Source organism: Ceratotherium simum, chromosome 26 (assembly GCF_057802395.1).
Source record: "Ceratotherium simum simum isolate JZ-2026a chromosome 26, ASM5780239v1, whole genome shotgun sequence".
Lineage (NCBI taxonomy): Eukaryota > Metazoa > Chordata > Mammalia > Perissodactyla > Rhinocerotidae > Ceratotherium > Ceratotherium simum.
In genome coordinates this window covers 20308521-20333739 of record NC_141925.1, presented here as the reverse complement: position 1 = coordinate 20333739, position 25219 = coordinate 20308521, and the positions used below count along the sequence as shown (strand labels likewise).

General features: G+C 43.9%; 1 protein-coding gene and 1 pseudogene across 3 annotated transcripts in view; one reads left to right on the top strand and one right to left on the bottom strand.

Moving 5' to 3' along the window:
• Nucleotides 1–25219, bottom strand: part of PRKCB (protein kinase C beta) — a 308559-nt gene that overhangs the window by 203614 nt on the left and 79726 nt on the right. The gene's annotated exons all lie outside the window — the stretch shown is intronic.
• On the top strand, nucleotides 21048–21271 carry LOC101407469 (cAMP-dependent protein kinase inhibitor gamma pseudogene; annotated as a pseudogene).

Sequence of the window (25219 nt, the reverse complement as noted above, 5' to 3'; positions counted from 1 at the left end):
TCATTTCTCTGCACCTCAGTGACCTCATCTGTAAAATGGGGAAACCACCTAGAACCACTATGAAGATTAAATAAGGATAAATCCATGGCAATACTTAGCCTAGCACCTGGGAAATAGTGCTAATAAACATGCTAATATTTTTACTTCTGGCGACCTTCGGGGCAGCAACCTCTATGCAGGGTTATGGAAAGCGGGAGAAGTGAAGAAGTGGCAGCAGAGAATGCAGACTGCTAATTTGAGGCAGCTTCAAACCCAGGAGACTCCGGCTGGATAAATGATAATCGCTAATATTCTATTTAAACAGCAAGCAAGCTTGTGTCTATTTGTGTACAAAAGTCCTCGATTTAGCAAGAAGGCTTTCCTGCTAGGCGCTGCCTTTCCACCCCTCCCTTTGTAAAACATCAGTCACTCCCACTATTGGAAACAGAACAGCAACAGTACATTCGCCTGGTTTCTTTGGTCCTACCCCAAAGCTGCATTAGTGAAAGATTTAGGAAGATCAAACAGAGAGGAAGAGGTCTGGGTGGCAGAAACTGCCCTCACTGTGTCAGCTTCTCAACAGTCAGAGCTCCTCCTTAAAGACTGGCCTGAGTTGATTCTAAAAGCAAAATGGAAAGTGGCCAGGCTAATAACGATGAATCACCATAACACCTCTCATATGCACACAGCACGCCAGGGTTTTCAACATACTGTTTCCTTTATCCTTGACATGATCCACAGGGGGTAAGTGATGTATCTAAGGGAGATCGTTTATTTTGTAACTATTTTAACAAACATTTACATAGCACTTACAACGAGCCAGATACTCTTTATCTGTTTTACAAATATTAATTCATTTAATCCTCATAACAACCATGCAAGGTAGGTTTCATTATTATCTTCATTTTACAAATGAAGAAAATAAGGCACAGAGATGTTAAGTAACTTGTCTAAGGTGCACACAGCAATAAGCGGCAAAACTGGGATTTGAATGAAGGCTGGCTGGGTCCAGTGTCTGGCTCTTATCTGCCACTCTGCTACCTCTAAGGGAATGAGTGAACTTGAGCTCTCCTAAACTCTGGCACTAGATCAATCTATTCCTGCAGGCATTGGTAAGGAGGCACTTAAAATAACAAAGAAGGAGAAGGAGGAGGAAAAGGAGAAGAAAAAAATAACAGTAGCCAATAACAGCTAACATTTATGAGCGTTTCCTAAATGCCAAGTGCCATGCTAAGCAATAATAATAATAACAATCTTCAGGGCAATGCTAGGAGGCAGGATCATTTTATCACCATTTTATAGATGGGGAAATTGAGGCCGAGAACTTGTGTGAGGTTATTCAGCTAGAAAGTAGAGAGCTAGTGTTTGAAGCCTGGTCCGCCTGACTCCAGAGCCTTTACTACTAAATTTAAGATCAGTGACCCTCGTGGGTGCAGAATAATGGAGCTTTGAGTTTAAGGAGAGTAGGGCCATACACTCAATTTCATTGACCGCAGTTCCCTGGTGATGGCCAGACGCAGGGAAAAGTGCAAAGGGGTGTCTCCAAGGCTGATTCAAAGGGTGGTACAAATACTGAAGGATGGGGAGAGGGGCCCCTCTGGGAACAGACTGAGAGATTCGGACTTGAAGAGGGCAAGGAAGGCAGATGCTTCCCATGGGATAAGGCATGGAGGGAAGGAGCACTGGGCCACACTGAGCACTAGAACTTGTGGCTGGAGCTGTTTTGATGGTGTGTTTTTATCTCCTCTCTCCTGGGACACCTGAGGCTTTGGGTGGGTACTCAACTTTCTCAAAACAATAAAAAATAAAGAAACAGAAAACATTTCCTTCCCTTTTCTTTACTCTTCCAGAGCTTACCGGGTTTAGGGGCCACACATATACTATTTATCATTCAACTCTTTTTAGAATAAAAATTGCAGAATCCGAATCCCTGATCACAGTCTCCCAGACACGCGTATGTCTTAAAACTTTTTTATTAACTTCAACTTTATTCACATTGGATTCCATTGTACATTATCCACTGGGTCTATTTTTAATAGTATTTCTTAATTAAATACACAATTAATGAACACATTCTCCTTTTAAAAGGCTAAGTTATTTTTACATAATCAAAAAATGCCTAATCTTTTCCTTCATGGTTTCTGGGTTTCCCTCACTCAAGGTTACAGGAATATGCTCCTAAAATTTCCTCTAATATTCTTTATTATTTTTACTTTACAATCTTTACTCTGTAATTTACTCCATTGGTAATTTATTTTTGTATAAAATGTGAATTAAGAATCAAAATTGGCATCCTTGCACACGGCCACCCAATTATGCCAGCACCATTTGTTAAATAAACCATTCTTTTCCTACTGATCCAAAATGTCACCTTTTAACACATTAAGTGCCCCTTTTTCCCAAGACTTTTCAGTCCTCTTTGGGATTCTAGCTTCTTACGCCACAGCTGGAAGAATTTTGGCAATTATTTGAAATGTGTTTCATGGCTTAACAATAGGTATTTTATCTTTTAAAAGACATTTCTAAGAGGCACTTGCACGCTCTGCTGGTGGGTGCACAAATTGGCACAACCTTTTGGAGAGCAATTTAGCAGTATCTACTACAACTGAAAATGTTCACATCCTTTGCCCTAAAAACCCTACTTCTAAGAATATTCTACAGAAATCATCACTGAAGTGCCCAAGAATGTTCACAGCTGCACTGCTCATAATAGAGAAAAAACTGGGAACAACCCAAATGCCCATCAATAGGTCAAATAATGAATATAAATATCATATAAATAACTAATATGGTGGCCACCACATTATGGAATACAATGTAGCCATTAGAAAAATAAGGAAGGTCTATGTAAAGTATTGATATAGGAAAAAGTCCAAGATATAATAGGTAAAAAAAGGTAGGCTATAAAAAATGTATATAGGATATGATTTCACACAGGAGAGATGTGACATACAGAGCCAAACATCCTAAAGCTGGCCTTGGCTGTAAAAGGTTCTCTACAGCCCTTTAACACCGCCCCCAGATTCAGATCTGCTGCCCCCTGTGGTGTTGCTGCCCCTCCAACCTGACAGCTCTGTGTCCAGCAGAACTTGGTTCAGGAGATATGAGCGACGGTGTGATTTTACTTATGGATTGACTCAGTTCCCACTAACTAACCTCTCCATCCCCAACTCTCGCAGTACCCCCAAACACACACACACACACACACACACACAGCTCCAGCCATACTGAACTCTCAGGCATTCCCCACGCGCATCATGCTCTCCCCTCCCAGCCTTTGTACATGCTATTATTCCCCCAATTATTCTTTGCCTGGCTAACTGTTTCCACCCATCCTTGAGTCTCAGTAGTTATCACCTCTTCTGGGAAGGCCTCCCTGACCTATCCCCAAGATTTGAACAGATGTCCTCTATATAGTCTCAGAATTGCCCGGGTGTCCCCCAATCATGGCATCTCGACGTTGGTTTGTAACACCTGTTTACATCTCTGTCTCCCAGTGAGATCATGAGCTCCTTGAAGGAAAGACTAAATATCATTCACTGTTGCAACTCCAGCACCTGATGCTCAATGAATATGTTGAATGAATGAATGAATGAATGATTGTACTAACACATTACATCTCCTGCTGCAGCCTTCCTTTCCTGCTATGAAGATCCTCACCCAACCACCCACAAATTCTTGAGACTACAGGAAGAAAATCAAATAATCTCAAAAGCTTTAATCAGCAAATGAAAACAACAGCTAAAATTAAACTTAATTTCTGACAGAATGAGGAGCTCTCAGCAGACAATTCTCAATTAATTCAAACAGCCGCTGAGTGTGTGCCCAGGGCTTTCTCCCGGCTGCATCAGGGGTCACCCGGTGCTGGCTGGAGAGCTGGTATTCCACCTAAACTGGGCAGCCTCAGAGGAGCAGCTGCTAGAGGGAAGGGCAGCCCCCAGTCAGCAGCCAGATCATCCACATTTTCAAGAGAAGCTGGAAACTGTCTACAATTTCTAAATGTCGGCAACAAATTCAACATTGAAAAATAAAACCCCCGTGGACAGCTAGTCAGCTTCCTCTGGGGTAAATCAGAGCGAGAGAAATGGCTAAGTAGTGAAGGCTCAGGCTCTGGAGAACCACAGGGACAGAGGACCTTCGAGCAAGTTGTTCCAGCTCTTCGTGCCTCAGTAAACCAGGAGGATAACGGCATCTCAGAAGGTTGGCGTGAAGATTAAATGCAACAACGCACACAGAATGCTCGGCACAGCACTCTGCACATGGTAAGCAATAAACATCAAGAAACATGCCCTCTCGGCACAGGCCGACTGGGGACCGAGGTCTGCAGCCTCGCCCAATTGCACTGCGCTTCTAAACCCACAACGCCCACTCCTAAACCTGCCAATTAGGTGGCACGGCATCCAAGCACGCTCATTGCTCCTGAGCCGGCTTCCCTCCATTACTCAGATCCCTGTGCAGAGCATTTCCATGGCAATAACCTGCTTCACAAAAGGTACAGTAAATATTTACTATTTTTTCACACATTTCAGATTATTTGGGTCTAACAATTTAACTGGCACTCCCTACTGCTTCAGAAAATGACAATGGAGAAGCCAAGCCTCTGGAAATTAAACACAGAAGCGCCTCCAGCAAAAGGGACTCGGCCAGCTGCGTAGACAAGCAAGAGCATCATGCGGCCACAGCTCAAGAGACTTCAGGAAGGAGACTCACAAGGAGTCCCCCCTCCCCCAGAGCTGCTTAAGCCCCTCCAGCCACCCCATCCTCCCAGCAGTAAACGCACTACATTGCCAAGATTCTTAACATCCCCTTCCTCTCTCCCCCTCTCTCCCCCTCTCTCCCTCTCTGCTCAGCCCCCAACACCCACACACACACAGGTCCTCTCAGAGATTTTCAAAGCCCTGTTCACACATACACAGAACATGATACCACTCAGAGTTTTAAATGATAAACCCTCTACAAGCACACCCATGCACGCACACACACACACATACCCACCCCAGCACAACCACACTGTGCCTGCTCAGGAAGGGGGAGGGTCTCCTGGAATGAGGGGGGCTTCTCTGCTCGGGCTTTTGAAATGTCAGCGGAGCCACGGAAGAGCTCATGATTCACTCCCTGACTCACTCCCATCTCTGCAGCCGACCCCATCTCTGCAGGGAGGGCAGCACACGGCTTCTTCATTCACTCTCATTCAGGCACAAACCCTGTTTTCGGCAAAAAAAAAAAAAAAAAAAAAAAAGCTCATTCAGGCATAAAACTCCGTGCTCAGCCTTGCACCAGTCCCTGAAGAGACAGAGAAGAAAATGCAGTCCCTGCCCTCAAGTTTCTCAGTCTGACAGACTGTGAAACAAACAGGTCACCAGAAATCAATGTGATAAGTGCTGTCAGAGACAGAGATGAACCCAGCGCCATTGAGAGGACTGTAAAAGTGTGAAATGTCCGCCTGACAAAAAAATTCATCTACAAAAAGGCAAGACACGGGACAGACCAGGATTTATTTTCAACATATAGCACAGATAAGGGATTAGCATCCACAATATATAAAGGCAGTTACTATCAATCAATCAGAAAAAGCCCACTAGAAAAATGGACAAAGAAATATGAAGAGGGAATTCCCAGAGAAAGAAATACAAATGGGCAACGAACCTACAAAGGTATGCTGAGCTTCATGAATGTCTGGGAAATACAAATTAATACAGGATATTTTTTCACCCATTAGATTTGCAAAAACTGAAAAGATTGATAATTCCAGTGTTGGCAGCCATGGGGGTTGAATGAATGAGGAAAGAATGAATGAATGAATGAATGAATGAATGAAATATAGTAAAGACCATATATATGAGGGAATGGGCGTTCTATTACTCAGGTATTCATCTCCCTCCTCCCATGAGCTTTGCACGTGGCAGACACTCAGTAACTCTCTGCAGAATTGAGTTAAACACAGGAAGGATTGCTACATATCTGAGCTGCAGAGGATTTTTGTTATTCCAACACCCTTCCCTAAGGCTCTTCTAGGATACTGGGGACGACTGCAAGGAGTCTGACGGACCTGGGAGCAGGAGTGGGGACAAGGCAAGAACAGGGCTTGCTACCCAGGGACCAAAGTGCTCCTTTGATGACAGTCACTCCTCCTGTCATCACCAGAGGGAAACCAGGGGTGCCCAGGCATTCCTCTCCCCACAGACAGAAATGGGGACCAGAGAAAAGGGAGGTTTGTATGTGATCGTTCACTGTGGAGAACAAGGAAGAGACAGATTAAGAGAAGAGAGGCAAAGAGTAGAGCAAGGAGATGCCTTCGCCAAAGTGAAACAGCAGGAGGCACCGCCCTCGAAGGCAGAGCCAAGCCTTAGAAAAGGGGGCGCCAGGCCCGAGGGGCCCGCAGACACTAGGAGGCCCCTTCTATTCTCCCCAATAGTGGAAACAGCCAACACTTACTGTTTACTGGGTGCCAGGCACTGAGCTAAGACCGTAGGCGCCTTATCTCTACAGCCCTCTGACATAGGTACTCTCATGCCTATTGTACAAAGGAACTCAGAGAGGTTAATCAGTTTGTTGGAGGCAACACAGCTTGTCAATGGCAGCACTGAGATTTGAACCTAAGTCTATCTGACTCCAGAACCCCCTCTCTTAACCGCACTGCTTGGCTTTAACAGCTTACTACTAGGAAGTCAGCTCTCAGGGAGGAAGTTCTGCCCAGCAATGGGTTGGGACCAGAAGACGGTTTATCCACCAGAGGAAAAGCAGAAGCACAACTGGGGGGTCCCGTGGGCCAGACATCTCAGGAGGGAGTCACTATTACCATTCGGGGCACAAAGGGTCTGGAACCTGGGTTGCTTCCGGGCTTAGGTGAATGCGGGTGTGCCCCACCAACCTCCCCACCCACATCTGTTTCCCCTAGAGGGATCAACAGGAAAAAAAACTTCAAATCTGAAGGGCCGACGCTGCTGTTGGCAGAAGCAGCAAGGAAGTGGGCAGCTGGGGGGGCCACATCCGCCCGGCGACCAGGCTCCTCGGGGCATCATGGGTGGTGGCAACACGGGGGAGAGTGAGGAAGGCTGGTCTCTCGGCCCAGGTGAGGAAGGAAGGAGAGGCTCGGGTCTCGTCCCAGGCTGAGAGGCAGTCCAGAACAGGTTTAGCTGGACTTGTGTGGCTCTGACATTCCTAGATCTCACAGAGATCTGGGCCTAATCATGAGACCTCCGGCAGTTGACTCAAGCTCTCCGGCCTCAGTTTCCTCATCTGTGAAATGTGGCTGAGAATGGTATATTCCTAGGGAGTGGGGTTAGGAATGGAGGTGAGGGGGGAGATACCATCACTTAAATCAGCTTGTACCTGCTGGCTTTGTGCGTACTGGACTACCCCTCTGCCACTAAATTGGACACTCTATGACAGTTGGCCTGCCCAGTTCACTGCTGTATCTCCAGCACCTAGAACCATGTGTGGCACATAGGAGGCACTCAATAAATATTGGTTGAATCAGTAAATAGCAGGTGTTCCAAAATATTTGTTGAAGAAAAATAGAGGAGAGATAAAAAGGAATGAAAGGAGATAGAGAGGAAGGGAAGGAGGGAGGAAGCTGGACTCCCAGGAAGGTTCTCAGCCCATGAGAAGCAGCTGAGGTTGACCAGTTAGCCAATCCGCCTCCTTTGCCTAAAACAATATTAGCTGCTTTGTCACAGTTAACAGGGCCAAGTACTGCTGATCTGTAGGTGGCAGCTGGGCTCACTTTCTGACCCATCTCTGGGCTTGAGCCAAAGCTTCCTTTCCCTTCCTTTTCTAAGGAGGCCCCAGATGACAGTTCTTTCTTTCTCCTTTGAGTTTCAGTCTCATTCTTTCTCCCGAGCAGCCACCTGTAGACTCCAGCAGAGTGTCACATTCTAACGTTCATCTGTGGTCTCACACTGTGAAAACTCTGGGCCAAAGCCAAGTGTTTACACCTGAGTCACTGTCACCGGAGCAGCTGGCCCTATTACCACTCCTGGGGAAAAATGTGGGTTGTCAGTAAAAACCCAACAGGCACGCCCAGCCCAGGCCTGGATCTAACAAGCCTGGTACTACTGACAAGTGATCTGCGAGGACCTTTCTACACCCACGAATCTCTTACAGAAGACAGGTGGTGGTTAAGAACATGTGCTTTGGGGCCAGATGATCTGCACTCAAATCCCGGCCCCTCCACTTACCAGCCATGCAAGTTAGTTCACCTCCTTGTGCCTTCATTTCTTCAGTCGTAAGAAGAGGATAATAATACCTACCTCACTGGGGTACCATGAGAATTAAATGAGATAATGCACATAAAGTGTGGTAAGCAGTCAAGATTCTTATTTCCAAACAAAGGAAACCCGCCCTAACCAGTTTGAGCAGGAACGGCATTTAATCTCTCAGAGGTCTAGAGAATCTGACCAGGAGGCTACACAGCCAGGAGGAACATTGAAACCACACCACGGAACCCACCCAGCAGAGGGACTGCTGCTGCCACCCTAGAGTCCAGACCAGACGGTCTGCACCAAAGATGCTGTGAATACTCCACATTCACATGAGATGAATACTTCTGGAAGCCTTGCCACAGCTGACTCTGTACTCTGGATATATCTACCATCTCCCTCTCCAGAATGGATCACACAGCCTCTGTTCCTTCTCATCACCCGCAGCCAATTCAAAATCCAGCATGGATGCATTCAATCGGCAGGTCCCCAGTCACATGTCTGTGCTCTAGCTGCAAGGGAGGCTGGGAAAGGGAGTTTCTCGATTCTACATTAAGGAGGCATGGGATCATAAGGTGGGGAATTCCCAAACATAACAAAGTTGTTCAGGGGTGTGTGGCCAGAAAGCATGACAAACATCCCTTACTAGCTCTTGGCACAGAGCCTGGCACATACCTGCTAAATAAGTAGTAACTATTCCCTGGAGATGTGATTTAGGCTCCAAAGCAAGGAGGTTCCTGTGCCCCAAACACTCCTCTTCACCTCTCTGGGCCCAGTTGTTATCTTTCCAGAAGGTTTGGATTAAATCCTTACCCTTACTCCTCCTAAGTCCTAACTCTATTCCTTTAAGTGCCTTTGGAGACCCCACTGGAAACCTAGAGCCTAGAACTGAAGTCAAGCACTCCTTATGACCTGGAGGAGAACACAGAAACTAGCTGGAATCACAGATTCCCAGAACATTCCAGAATGCCCCCACCAGAAGGTCACTCTGTCCTCCTGTTTTATTTTGCAATTTTAGAAATTAGATCCTAAAGAAGGGAAAGGATTTGGCAAAGATTGCAAAGCTAAGTCCTGGCAGAACCAAAACTAAGACTATGAAAAACGAAAAGGAGAGAAAACTAGATTCCAGGTCCCCCACAGCAACTGGTATTGCACTGCAGCAAGATGCCCTCAGCAGGGCTGAGCAGAGGGCTGCTCCAAAGGAACCAGTCTGGAACAAAAAGGATACTGTCTTATGAAGAGCAATCCTGGAGGCCATGCGGACAGACAGCAGAGAGTTTTAGCAGCAGGAAGGTCAAATGCTCTGTCAGAGTGTCCTAGCCCCTGGCTACTCAAAGGGTGACCCATGGACCAGCAGCATCAACATCATCTGGTAGCTTATTAAAAATGGAGAATGTCAGGCCTCTCCCCAGACCTGCTGAATCAGAATCCGCAGCTTAACTAGATCCCCAGGTGATTCATATGCACATTAAAGTTTGACAAATCCCAGCACAAAGAGGAACTCAAGAAGAACAAATTAGGCCACTGAGAATCGACATTTACGTGACTCTCTTATGGGTCAGAGAGGATGCTAAGTGCTTTACGTACTTATCTCATTTAATCCTCTTAACAGTCCTTTGAAGTAGGGTGCCATTTAACAGATGAAGAAACTGGGGGTTAGACAGGAGATGTAACTTACCCTTCACCACTATGCCCACCTGGTAACCCCCCTCTACTCATTCTTTGGGTGGCCTCTTAGGTCACCTCTTTAGCAAAGCTGTCCCTGAATGAAGCCTCTCTCCGATACTGTTCTGGCAGAATCAGCCGCCCTCTTGTTCTCTGGTATTCAAAGGTGCCTCGTGAAACTCATCCCTTGACCTCTGACAGCTCAGTGAGGTGAGCGGAGAGGGCATGGGCCTTAGAATCCACTTTGCTGCTGATTACAATAACAGGTGCATTATTGAACCCCTCTGAGCCTCAAGTGCCCCACCTGTAAGAGGGGGACATAAATCCTGGATTCCAGAGTTGCTGCAAGGATAAAATGAGAGGACGTATGTCATATGCATGAAGTCGTGCTGGGGACAGAGCAACACGAGATTTTTGTTCTATTCGTTGTTGCCCTATTCAACCTCCCTCCTCCAGTGGTGTACATCCCTTCTCAACTCTGTGTTCAGGCATGCCACATGAAATCAACCGTGGTGGGATATTTACACCAAGGAAATTGGCAATCAGCAAGCATTACGTACCGGGTTTGTGTTGTTTTTGTTTTTTTGCCGGAGGGCCAATTATTAATCATTTATCAGGACCCCACTGCTTCCTCTATCCCTCCCTGATCCACAGATCAGTAGGGCCTCCCAGCACTAAGATTCTACAGCTCCTGGTCTTTGACTTCTGGGAAGCTGAGAAGGCACTCAGTACCGCCCCCAAAGAAAGTCCACAGTAGTCTCCTCATGTATTCATTCAACCAGTCATTATTGGACACCTGTTATGTGCATGTACAGCCTACCATCTCTCCATGAGGGTGGTAGGTGCCCTGCCATCTGTCATCCATCATACTAGAAGAAGGATTTTTCACAGCTATGACAAGTGGGGGAAGGAAATTAATAATAAGTCGCAAAAGTGGCGGGGGAAGGATCACATACATCATTTCCGTATCAGCCCCCATCACGGGTAAATTACCTCCTGACAACAGGATAACCTTCCCCCTGGCTCGCCCACAACACCACACAGCAGGAATTGAGTGAAATAAAGAAAGACCCAGTCTTTCATGTTCTCACTGCCAGAATTGTCAGGCTGCCCCTGGGGTGCCTGGAAGGTCAAAAAGCTCGGAGCTTTGGTCATTGAAATGAGGGAGCTGCCGCCCCATGTCCCTCAGAACCCCTGCTCTCTGCCCCTCAATCCCACCATGCTCCTTGGTCTCCCTGCTGTGCCCTCATCCCCGTCAACAGCCTCCTCTCTGCCCTTCAGTTCCTTCTCTTTTTGCTCATCACCACCCCCTCCCTGTCCCCTCAGTCTCCTCTCTCTGTCCCTCATTCTCTCCTCTCATTGCTTCTCAGCGTGCAACAACAGGGAGCAGGGATGGAGACAAATCAGACATTCCTTAAAATGCTGATATAAAACTAGTCAACTCACATTAACTTCAGCGAATTGGCTTTTGGAAGATTAACCTAAAGGTGCACCATGAGCTAGAACCCCCTGAGAGTTCATGAGCAGGTGACGGAGGAAAATTACTCGGCTCCCAGAATCTGGTCCATCAGGATGCATCTCTGACCCCCGAACACTGTCACTCTTTGTAGCCCTCCCTCCAGCCATCCAGTGACACATGTCAGCAGGAAGGGGACCTGGCTTGAGTAAGGCATGCACACTGGAGCCCACCTGCACCCCTACACGCTGCCAAGATGAAATGCTGGCAGAACAGAGAACGATTTGAGACCATGGAGACCCTGGCTTCCCCAGAACGGCCAGAGTGCCCTAACATTTGACTTTGATGACTCAAGCATTTGTCATTCCAACTCCCCCACAGCAGGGTGAATAAAAAATCTAAAGATTTAACTTAAAAAAAAGTTTAGCAAGTTAATTTTCTAAATTTAAAATGTTTCAGAAAGAAACACAACCTACAGAAGGATAATTTTAAGCTATATTAAAGCTCAAAGATGACATCATGGAATTCTAATTATATAGACTTTGAGGCAATAGAGTCAGGCAAACCTTTCTGGACACACTTAGAAACTTTTCACAATATGCCAACACTATGTTGGCATCCCCTCTGGATATACTAAACGTCCTTCTCAGAGATTTGGAAAAAGAAAAAGTAAAGGCACCCTTCTGAGACCTCAGGCAAGATTAGAGCTCTTCAGTTTCATGTTTACTCTGAATTTCTCTCCTAAATAGATTATTTCTAAGAATATATATGAAGATGGGAGTTGAGAGCAGACCAAATCTATCATGAGCTTATAGATCCATATGGAACCTAGCTGTTACCTCTCTAGAAAAGTGCCAGCAGGGACCCAGTGCCTTCCTCGTGTGATCTCTTTCCCTCTGTCTTGTGAGGAAAAAATGAATTACTTCATTAACAAGATCCTAGCACAGTGCCTGACATGGAGTAAACCCATAATACACACTAGGATTGATGAAATTCACGATGAGGATGAAGATGCAGAAGATGATGAAAACGTTGGCGCAAGAGGAAGAGTTGCATGCCCAGCTGCCTACGGGGTCCCTGCCTGCCGCTATTTCATGCGAGTGTTGTGTGGCAGGGCGGAAAAAATTTAAATCTCCATTCAGTAACTTTTCCTATAAAAATGCATTCCCTATTTCTGAGACATCTTATGCATCAGAAAGCTTCACATTTTTAAAGGTACATAGTCCTTATATTATACGAGCTATTAATAAGCTTTATATGTGTGCAACATTTACATAAAACACATTCACAGATGTATAGTGTTTCCAACAACGCCCCAAGGTAGATAACATCCTCTTTCTCATTTTACAGCTGAGAACACTCTGAAGCTTCAGAGCAGTTAACAGAGTTTCCTATGAGACGAAGCTGGTAGATGGCAGAGCAAGGACTTGAAGGGCACCACTTCTGACATCCGAGTCCATGGTCTCTTCTCCTCACCAGAACTCTCCAGTTTCTGTTGTCCCTCTTTGCCTGACTTGATCTCTATATTCCTATTCCCAGAATTGCCCTGAATACTCTAGGAAAAACAAGAAGGTGGAAGAGACAGACTGCCCCCAAGAAATGATAACTGTGAATAATTTATTTTTCTCTTTTCTTGAAAGGAAAGCAAAGCCCAGAAGCAGGCAGCAGTTGAACCAGACAAGGAGCATAAGCCAAGAGGCCTCAAACTCTGGGACCCATGCTTGATTTCCAAAAGGGAGTTTAAGGGCAGGCTTCCCGGCATTTTTAAAAGGCCAAGGGAATTAGCCATTCCTAGGAAGTCTTCAGAAAGGGAATTAACTTTTAATGAGCAGTTGTTGAGGTTCCTTCTTTCACCAATAAGAAAAAATCATATTTAATGCTGCAATACCCTAGGAGAAAGATTTGATTATCCTCTAGGCAATGCAATGGAGACTCGAAGTTGAGTAACTGGTTGAAGAATACAAAATTAGAAAAGAAGACAAAAATGGAATTTGAATCTAGTTGCTGTCCATATTCTTTTCAGTGCTTCTTACTGTCTTCATCAAACCACTTCTTAAACTCCAACACCCCAAGCTCCAGAGTCACACGTCTATGGAAGGAACACGCCATCGGGGAGAACCTAACTCTACACAAATGCAAAATATTTTCCCTGAGACACATTATGCCCCTACTCCGTCCATCACTTTCATTGTGATCTGATGGCATTTGGGATCTGGTGTGCCAAGTGTGACTTTTTTTTTAATAACCACTTTCCTGTAGACACATGGCAGAGGTGGCTTTGGCAATCCATGGTTAATATTCCAGTTTCCCACATTCCCTTCTGTCATAGAGGGTTACAGCACTCTTCTCTGGCTTTCTGCCAAATGTGCAGAGGAGGAAAAGAAGCTGATGGGCAGGGAGGTGGCAGCTGGAGACGAAAAGGGATTATTTTTCCATTATGTCATCCAACTAGTTAGGGCCGCTCTCTAAGAAAGTTATTGATTTGGGTTGATGTGTTTTATAACCAGTATAACTTACCTAACTCTCTTATTAGTATAATAGTTTTTCAGTTGATTCCTTTAGAGTTTCTAAAATAAATAACAATATAACCTGTGAATAACGTTAATTTGGCATTCTTTTCTCCAATACGTAATTACTACTTATATCTGTTTCTTTTCTTGTTTCACTGACTAGAACATCCAAAGCAATGACAAATAACGGTGTTGATAGCAACCATCCTTCATTTATTCTTGACTTTAATGGGAATGCCTCAAGTATCACAAAATTAAGTATATTTTTGGCTACTGGTTGGCCACAGATAGTCTTTATCACGCTGAGAAAGTATATTTTTATTCTTAGTTCTTTCTCTAAGAGTTCTCACCAAGAATGAATATTAAAATTATAACAAATGCTTTTTTGGCATCTATGAAGATGATCATATTTTTTTCCTTTGACATATTGATGGGATTTATTAATAGACTTCCTAATAATAAACCATAATGTATTTCTAGAATGAACCTTCCTTGATCATGATGCATTGTTCTTTTAACACTCAAAAGAGTCAATTTGCCAGGATTTTACTTAGGATTATTTTCTCTGTGTTTATAAGTGAGATTAGACCATGGTTTTATTATTTGTGTTAACTTTGTCAGATTTTTGTGTCTGTATAACTCTAGGTCATAGGACAGAACTGAGACAGTTTTCCTTTTGTTCCTCTGGTTTAGAAATATTTTTTAAAAACCAAAAGGATCACTGGTCCTGCAGGTTTTGATGATGAGACTGAAAACCTTCATCATTTCCTTCTTTGCTCTTGGTCTAGACCAGGGGCCAGTAAACTACAGCATGCAGGCCTTCCACATGTTTCTATAAACAAGGTTTTACTGGAACACAGTCATGCCCACTTCTTTACAAATTGTCTACGGCTGCTTTCATGCTACAAAGGCAGAGTTGAGTTGTTGCTACAGAATGCCCCGTAAATCTAAAATATTTCCCATCTGGCCCTTTAAGAAAAACTTTCCCAAACCCTAACCTAGACAGGCTTTCTTTTATGGTAGACATTTTGGGCACTTCTGTTTTCTTAGACTTTCAAATTTAGCACCAAAAATTGACAACAACTACCATCTGAGTTCTACGAAGTGCCCAGCAACGGGTTGAGCTCTCTACATATATTATATCACTGAATCCACACAATCACTTCATTATTATCCCCATTTTACAGCAGAGGAGATTGAAGCTGAGACAGAGTAAATAACTTGCCCAAGATCAGAAGGCGGTAGTGGAAAGGTCTGATATGAATCCACATATACCTGTGCTGAACACCGTGGTAGTATTATGTCTTATCTCATAATTTTTTCTGTTTCTGTGTTTATGTTCTTGCTCATTGTACTTTGCATATTACGGATATATATGTTCATTGTATGTATTATATATTCATTTTATATATATTCAATATATATATTCATGTTATATATATATATAATTAGTTTAAAGTAGATCTATTTTATTGGCTTTTGTTTGTTTTGCTTTTGTCCTGTTTTCCAGGACTAACTCTTAGAGTTATCAGCACAATGCTTTTTATATATTCTAATGCCATATTGCATCAGCATATAAAATATTATACATTCTAATGTTATATTCTAATTCTACATTTTTACTCCTGCTTTCCTTAGGTTTCTCTTGTGGAGTTTTTTCCCCCACCTCCTGAGTGGAATGCTTAGTTAATTTATAGTCTTTCTTGGTTGGTTAATATCTTTAAAAGCACCTAAGACTATGAATTTTGGATATTGATTAGACACTATCTCATAAGTTGTGATCTATAGCTTAGCATCAACTATACTAAATAGTCTAAAATGAAATTTTTTGTTTTTCTTAATTAAACTTTTTATTTTGAGATGATTCTAGATCTCCACGCAGTTATAAAAAGTAATAGAGAGATCCCATATACCCTTTATGCAGTTTCTCCCAAAGGTAAAGTCTTGCAAAACTATAGTACAATACCACAACCAGGATATTGACACTGACATAATTAAGATACAGAACATTTCACAAGGATCCTTCACATTGCCTTTTTGTAGTCACACCCACTCCTCTCGCTCCCACCCTCTTCTCACTCCTGGCAATCACTAATCTGTTCTCCATTTCTATAATTTTGACATTTCAAGAGTGTTATATAATTGTAATCATACAGTATATAACCTTTGGGGATTGGCTTTTCTCACTTGGCATAATTCTCTGGTGATTCATCCAGGTTGTTAGGAATATCAATAGTCTGTTCCTTTGTATTGCTGACTAGTATTAGATAGTGTAAACATACCACAGTTGGTTTAGCCATTTACCTATTGAAGGACATTTGGGTTGTTTCCAGCTTTTGCCTATTATGAATAAAGCTGCTATAACATTTGCATAGAGGTTTTTGTATGAGTGTACGTTTTCATTTCTCAGGATAAATATCCAAGAGTATAATTCCTGGGTCATATCACAGTTGCATGTTTAGTTTTTTAAGAAACTGCCAAACTATTTTCCAGAGTGCCTGTCCCATTTTACATTCCCACCAAAAATATACAAGAGTGATCCAACTGCTCCGCATCCTCACTAGCATTTGATGTTGTCATTATTTTTTATTTTAGCCATTCTGATAGCGTGCAATGATATCTCATTGTGGGTTTTGTGTGTGTCTGTGAGACACTGACTATCTTTTCAGGTGCTTATTTGACGTCTGTATCTCCTCTTCAGTGAAATATCTGTTCATATCTTTTGCCCATCTTCTAATTGGAGTGCCTTTCAGTTGAGTTTTGAGGGTTCTTTATATATTCTGAGTAATAGTCCTTTGCAGACATGCGGTTTGCAAATATTTGGTCCCAGTCTGTAGTTTCCCTTTTCACTCTCTTAACAGCGTCTTTCACAGAGCAACAGTTTTAAATTTTGATGGGGTCCAATTTATCAATTTTTTCTTTTATAGTTCAGGCTTTTGGTGTCAAGTCTAAGAACACTTTGCCTGGCCCTAGATTCCAAAGATTTTCTCCTATGTTTTCTTCTAAAAGTTTTATAGTTTTATGTTTTACATTTAAGTCCATGATCTATTCTGAGTTAATTTTTGAATAAGGTGTGAGACTTAGGCCAAGGTTTATTTTTTTGCCCATAGGTATACAACTACCCCAGCACCGCTTGCTGAAAATTCATTTCCTCCATTAAATTCCTTTTGTGCCTTTGTCAAAAATCAATTGGGCATACCCGTGTGGGTCTATTTCTGGGTTCTCTATTCTGTTCCATGTCTACCAATGCCACACAGTCTTGATTACTGTAGCCATATAATAAGACTGATTCCTCCCACTTTATTCTTCTTTTTCAAAACTGTTTTAGCTATTCTAGCTCCTTTGCCTTTTCATACAAATTATAGAATAATCTTGTTTATAGCCACAAAATAATTTTGTTAGGATTTGAAAAGGAATTGCATCAAACCTGTACATCAGTTTGGGGAGTACTGACATCTTTACTCTGTTGAGTCTTTCATGTTTATTGCTAGTCTATAGAAATACAATTGATTTTTGTATGTTTATCCTGTATCCTGCAACCTTACCAAACTCATTTATTTGTTGTAGTAGGGTTTTTGGTAGATTCCTTGGGATTTTCTGCATGGACAATCACATCATCTGCAAATAAGGACAGTTTAATTTCTTCCTTTCTTATCTCTATGCCTTTTATTTCTTTTTTTTTTTTTTTTTTTTTTTTTGCCTTATTAAAATGCTTAGAACTGGCTAGAACATCCAGCACTATGTTGAATATGTCCCAGGGTTATTAAGGAAAGTGTTTTATTTTTCAGTCCTTGAGTTTTATAACTTTTGTTATTAACTTCTAGTTTTATCTCATTTTGATAAGAGAAAGTTGATGGCATATTTTCTGATTAAGTCTTCCATATAAAGAACAATAAATTAAGTGAATTTTCCTTATCCTCATTGCCCTACTATCTACTTTGCAGTCTTCATTAACATAAGCTGGGATTTTAGACTCAAATAGATTACAAAGTTATTTTTATACCATATTGTCTTTCATTCACAAATATCTTTGACATCTGCCATCTATCTTACTTTATTATTAAGACTTTATTTTTTAGAGCAGTTTAAAGTTCACAGCAAAATTGAGGCGAAGGTACAGAGATTTCCCATATATCCCTGCCCCTATACATGCATAGCCTCCATCCCCCACCAGAGTGGTACATTTGTTACGATTGATTAACCTTTAGCCATCTATTTTAATACGAGACTTACAGTGATTATTTGGACTCAATATTATGTTTAATTACTTGAAGTGTTCATCTCAGTTCCTCCAAACTATAACTTCTCCATTCTTAAGTTCCTAATATTGGATCTTCTCTCAATCAGATAGAGGACATCTTCAAATAACTCTTTCATTGGTGGGAGATTTCCCGAGCCTTTTTATAGCTGAAACTGTCTTTCTGTCGCCTTCACACATTAATGACAGCTTGACTAAGAATCAAATATGTAGATTATAACATTTCCCCTCAAAATTCTGTAGACACAGCTACGTTATCTTAGGTATTGTATCACTCACTGCAAATACATATCCAGGCCCTATATTTGCCAAAAGAAAGGTTGTGTAGATTATCCTTGGTCCTGCCCTCTGCCCACTCTGGTGATAGTCAAATCCCCTTCTCAAGCCAAGGCTGGAGGGCAGGACAATGTGCACTGAACCAGGTTTCTAGCAAGCACTCATCCACTGCAGCTCTGTTGTCCTGAAACAGACTCTCCCCCCTTCTCCACTACCTGGCTCTCTGACATCAGGATGCACTCACACCATAGTTCCTTTGGTCTCTCCTATGCACCTCACCTATGCAAGCCACACAACTCAAGGTTCAGTTCATCAGCAACAGTTAGTTCCCCACACAAACCAGTGCACAAGTAAACTGCCTCCCTCACCTTCCTGACTTCTCAAATGAATCTAGGCAGGTTAGAGGTTGTAAGTAGCCTCTAGTCATTTTAAAAAGTGATTCTTGAGCAGAAGAGGGCTGACTTTTCAGTTGGTACAAACTTGGGTCTCTTAGTCTAGGAATAGGACAGTGGAAGAGAGAGAAATGGTCTTCCTACTGTTCTCAGTTGGTCATTATTTCCGGAGGTGATGCCTGGAGTGAGTAGACCCAGTCCAGCCCCATCTGCCTTACAGTTCATGGAGATTTCACTGAGATTCCAACAACTGGCTATCTATTTTCAATGTTGTCAATAGAGTGTTCCTCCTATTCTATGTTATCTTAGGCATTTGAGGGCAAAGTCGGAAATGCTGCCATAGGAACTGACAACCAAATGTTACTATCAAGCTATGCCAAGACTAAGTCTTTACTTGGAATTATAGAGCTTTCAATGTTCACGGCAGTTGCAGATCCCGTCCTGGATGAACCAGTGGTCCTACTGTGCTAATCATACGGGAGGGTTTCCTCCCAGGACATTGCTCTACAACAAATCCCCTAGAACAGTGGTTCTCAAAGTCCAGTGGACAGAACCATCACCTGGGGAGCTTATTAAAAATTGATCAGGCTCCACTCCAAAGATTCTGATGGAGTCCAGGGTCTACATTTTTAACAAACACCGGAGGATGCATGCAGGTGGTCCAGGAACAGCCCTTGGAGAACTGCAGCACCAGAAGCATCTCCTCTAAACCCATCAGACACGAACTTTTCAGCCGCCCCATCTGACAGTTCCTCAAAGCCACGAATGGAAAGCAGCAAATATAATTCTGCACCTGTTACAACTGCTGAAGCACAGCTGTCTGGTACAGCAATACTGGATAATGTGATACCCTCTCAAAATTTCTCATTGCTGGTTAGACTCTGGCAAATGCCCTTTCACCAAGAAATAGCACTTACGGGAATTCTACAGATGCACTTCTACACGTCTGAAATGATACATTTACCACATTACCACATAAAGGCCCCAAATTGGAAATAATCTAAAGTCCACCACTAGAGAATGGCTTAATAAATAATAAATAAATAGATAAATAAGAAATAAAACAATGGAATACTTTGCATCTATTTTTTTTTTTTTAAGTATAAAGAAGCTCTCTTTGTACTGATACAGAAAGATCTTCAAGATGCGGGGTTGGGGGGTGAGTAGAGGGGAGTAATTCAAATATGTAAAGATTAGCACGGCATGGATCCCTACCAATCAGTGAGGACACCCAACAAATCAGAACAAATGCTGCCATTACACCATACTGGAGCCTACTAACCAGATATTAGCAGAAAAATCAAAGTGGAGAATATAGGTTAGAGTACACCATCTTTTCCCAGGAAAACAACAGGAGTAGAAGAAAAAACTTCTGGAAGGATACCCAAAGAAGGGGTGGGAAGTGGGTGGATGGAGGACAGACGTGAATGAGAGACTGTAAAATTGTATAGTTTCTTGTATTTTTTGAACCATGTGAATATATTACCAAAATATTACATTTTAAAACACTCTAAATTTTTTTTTAATTGAAGAAATTTTTGATGTGGAGGAGAGATATGTATGCCCAAGGCTAGTGTGATTTAATTTTAATTTTCTATTCCTTTTGGGTCCCTATAGTTTAGTATTCTCAAATGTGCCCCTTAGTGAGCAGTTTACCGCAGTAATGAAGGTGGGGAGAGCCTGCCTTGTCTATATTGGTAAGTGGCTATGGTCCAACCCGTGACGTTCAAAAGACTGACTCCATCAGGCTTCATAGAAAGTACAGATTATCCCCCTCAGTGGCTCTCAGACCTGGCTGCCCATTATAATCACCTGGGGAGACTTTAATGAACACTGCTGCTCTGGCCCCACCCCCAGATATTCTGATTTAACTGGTTTGAGGTAGGGCCAGGGCACTGAGACTTTTAAAAGCTCCCCACGTCAATCTAACACGCAGCCACTAGTGACAACCTCCTGATCTGGCAGATCTGAGGTGAGGTTCCAAATCCAGACGTGTAAACACGTCCTCCAGGTGACTCTGTTCAGCCAGGTTTCTGACCAGCGACTCCAGACGTGCCTGCCACCCAGAACAAACCCCTCCTCTTCCCCAGCCATCACCACACTCAAGCAAGGACTCAGCATTTGCAAGGTCGGTTCAGAAAAGAAAAGCCAACTTTGTTCAAGAAGTAAGAACTCCAGGCGGGCCAGCGGCCAGGGCTCGGTGAGGTGGCGGAACAGCAGAATTTCTACACCAATTAGTCAACAGTGGAGAATGAAGAGATGCAAGAAGGACAAAGAAAGGAAACCAGGCCTGAAGAGCGAGGCAGTGGCATGGTGGAGGCCGAGTTCTCCTACTCGGACTTCATCTCCTGTGACCGGACGGGCCATCAGACCGCGTTCCCTGGCATCCAGGGAGACTCCGAGGCTGTGAGCGTGAGGAAGCTGGCTGGAGACCTGGGCAAGCTGGCACCTGGGGGGCAGAAGGACAGGAGGAGGCGGGCACCCCAGACAAGGAGGCAACCAGCCTCAGCAGTGACAGGACAACCTCGTCTTGAGTCTGACCTTGCCCAAGGAGGCTGGAAGAGAGATCTGCTGTCCCCGCCTGGACGGGGAGTCCTGGCACTGGCACAGATCAGAGTGAAAGGCACCCCCAGAGGCCACTGTGGCCCCAACCCTGGGAAGGCCCTCTGCCCACACCCACAGGCTCCACACTCCCACCACCTCCTCCCCGTGCCCGGGTACACTTTCCAGACACTGTAACCACAGGACGTTATTCACTCAGCGGGTGCAGGGGCTCAGGGGTTGGGCCCTGCCCACCTGGGCAAGCAGCCCACCAGAGAACGCTCCTCTCATGGGCGGCCTGGGCAGGGACCACAGCCCAGCTCTGCCCTTCTTCTCCAACCCAACCTTCTGGGTCAAGACCTTCTCGTCCCCTTTTAGAAACAGACTTTTAAACTTTTTAAAAAATAAATCTTTTTTCAGCAGAGAGGGAGGGAGGTGACAATCAATTCACTTTTTTGGGGGAAGCCACTGTAAGCTAAACTCTGACCTTCTAGGCAGCTCTGAGGTCCCCTCGTGGAGTTTCACAGGTCTATTTTTAGGAAAGGGATTCTGTGCTCAAAACTATCTGATCGACTCTTTGCCCTTTCTACCAAGATAAGTGACACCTAGGACCCAGGAAATAAATGCTGATGATTTGTGGGAAAAAAAAAAAGAAGTGCATTTTCTAAATGAAATTGAATACTGTTATTCCTGAGAGTGTGGCTCACACTCCTACTACATAATCTCTTCCTCTTCATCTTTCCTCCCCACGTACAATCCCAGGGGCCTTAATTGGCAATCACACTGACATGCTACTACTGCTCACACCCCACCCTCTAGTACCCCCATCACCACCACCTCAGCAACGACCAGACCAAGAGCAAGAAGGCACCCATATAATACGTTCCATTTCTACCCTGAAGTGGATAACAGTCCACGATGGGTAAAAACTTTATAAACTGAAAATATTTAATAGAATTGATTATTGTAGCAAAGACCAGAGCATCTACTTGAGAGAGCACAATTCCTAAGAATCAAAAAATAAAGAACATTGGGGCCGGCCCGGTGGCGCAGTGGTTAAGTATGCGCGCTCCACATCAGCGGCCCGGGGTTGGTAGGTTCGGAATCCCGGGCGCGCACCGATGCACCGCTTGTCAAGCCATGCTGTGGTGGCGACCCATATAAAGTAGAGGAAGATGGGCACGGATGTGAGCCCAGGGCCAGTCTTCCTCAGCAAAAAAGAGGACTGGCATTGGATCTTAGCTCAGGGCTGACCTTCCTCACAAAGAAAGAAATAAAATAAAGAATATCTTCCTCTTAAACTGTCTATTAAAATAGTAATTATTCCCTGAAGGAGGCGCTCCTGATGTGATTCCACAAGATTTCTCTGCAGACATACACTGGCCCTTTCCAGCCAACAAAGCCAGGCCTAAAGCTGACAGAGCTTGACTACGTTTGAGGAAGCTCCCGGGAGCAAAATAAGGGGAAGTGAGAGCTTTTAATGCCCTAAAAACTGAAGAAACACTTTCTTCCCCAACGTCTAAAAACAGACACGTCTCTTAAAAATGCCAGACACTTTGGAAGGCAAGGTGTCCCCAGAGAAAGGTTGCAACAGAATCTCCTTCACACCCTGCTATGACCACCTAATTCTGTTTCTCTACAGGTGACCTAATTGGAGAAAGAAAAGTATTTATACTGAAATGATAACAGACAGAATCGAGCAAGGCTGGGAAGGAAATCCTCCATTGCCCAAAGGAAAAATTCCATAAAAAGAAAGTCAAATGGAGAGATAGATGGATGGATGGATGCATGGACAAATGATGGATGGATGGCTGGATGGATGATGGATGGATGGGTGGGTGGGTGAATGATGATGGATGAATGGATGGATGGCTGGATGGATGATGGATGGATACCTGCATGATGAACGGATGGGAGGATGGATGGATATCAGTTCACACAACTCTCAAAGTGAGGGCTCTATAAACCAGGCTATAATACCAGAACTGAAGGTCTTCATGTGGAAAAATGTTAATTTTCTGCTTAAAAAGATTATTTTCCCCAACTGTACATGCTCTTTCACCTTGTTTTCCTCCCAAATCTCCAAACCATGAAGCCAACTGTATCAGTAAAGATGCTTTTGGATTCAATTAACAGACCAGCTACCTAAAGGCTACTTAAACAAAAGGGGCTTATCAATAAATCTCACACACACAAAAAGTTTGAAGCAGGTTTCTGGGGCTGTATGAGTGACTCAAGGATGTCAGCACTAGAGGTCGATGTCACCGCAATTAAAAGCATCTGTTTATAGTCAAAAGGTGGTCACCACGGCTCCAACCATTATTTTCACATTTGACAATCTCCGAGGCAGGAAGAAGGGGCCGGGGTGAAAAAAGAGTTCTCCTCGCTTACATTGGCCAAAACCAGGTCCTATGCCCGCCTCTAAACCAATCACTGAAAATGGAAATAGAATTATCACGGATCTCTCATACTTTGTCCCTCAGGCACGTTGTCACTAAACAAAACTAAGAACAAAGGAGGAATGGCTGTTGGATGGGCCAACATGACCTGCTACAGCATCTGTTCCCACTTCTAAATCCCCAGATACCTACAAGGCCCCCTCCAAGCAGAACTGCACCCTAATAATTCCCATAATATGCCCTCCAGAGAGACTCCAATAACCTCATTCTCTTTATGGCCAAGTTTTCCGCCTTGATCTCCTCAGCCTCTTACTCAGGGCACTTAGGATTACAAGTGGCAGAATCTCCCTAAAACTAGCTCAAGCAAAGAAAGAAGTTTGTTATAAGGAAATAACGTATCGATGCCAGCCCTGATCTCAGTTCTCCTACACTGAACCCAGCATAGATGGGGTTAAAACCAAAAGCACCCATCCACTTTCCCTGCTTCTCTAAATTACATTCATATGTAAATATCGGTTTTTTAAGCCTTTGTATCCCTGAACTTCACAAGGCAGATAGAAGTTACAAATTGTTAGAACCCAGGTGGCCTCATGCTAACATTTTGGCTAGTTACGGGCCCTTTTAAGTTTTATTACAGGGAAACTGATACGCAGAGATTATTAAGAAGCTGAAGCTTCCCAGACCCCAACTCCTTGGCTTCCTGGTGCCAGAATCCACCATCCACCACGGAGGCAGACAACCAAGGACAGCCACCTGTGGATTCTCTTATCTTGCCATTCTCCTCCCTGCCAGCAGCCTCACAAGGCCAAACGCAGGCTGGTGGGAAGGTGCCAACCTGCAGAGCCACAGCTCCCCTCGTATAATCTCTCACAGTGTCCAAGACGACACGGAAAGCTGGTTTTGCGGAACCCAAGACACCTGGTCCCAAGGTACTGATAAGGAACCAATAAAGATGACAACTGACTCAACACCAAATGTCTGCTTGGACCCTTGCACAATTGCTCGCCCGATGCCTGTGGTCACGACCACCGTGGCTTCTCTCCTTTGATCTCCCTTTAAAAACCCTTGCTTGTAGCTTTTCGGGGAGTTCTGAATTACACCGTGAGTTGCCCATTCTCCTTGCTCAGCGCTTTGCAATAAGATTCCTACTTTCTTCCACTACACCTGGTGTCAGAGATCGACTTGCTGTGCAACGGGCAAGCGAACTCACTTCAAGTTCCATGTCAGTATCTCACAGAAACCAAGGGCGGTAAGTGTAGTTTGGCTTCAGTTCAGGATCGTCAGGAACCAAGGCAGCCACTTCCGCCTCTCTCTGGTCCACACGACCTCTGAGCCTGCTCCACTCTTCTTTCTCTCTACAGTTAAGCTTCTTCTGCATCTTGGTGCACATCGCACAGTCCCTGAGACAGAACAGCCTTCCAGGCTGGTGTTGATGGAGGCTACCTGGCATCTCTCAAGGCTAGGTCCAAGTCCCCAGAGAAGGATGCAGGTGGAGCCATATCTGGTCCATCAGCAACGGGCAGGAACGCCAGGTCACAGAGT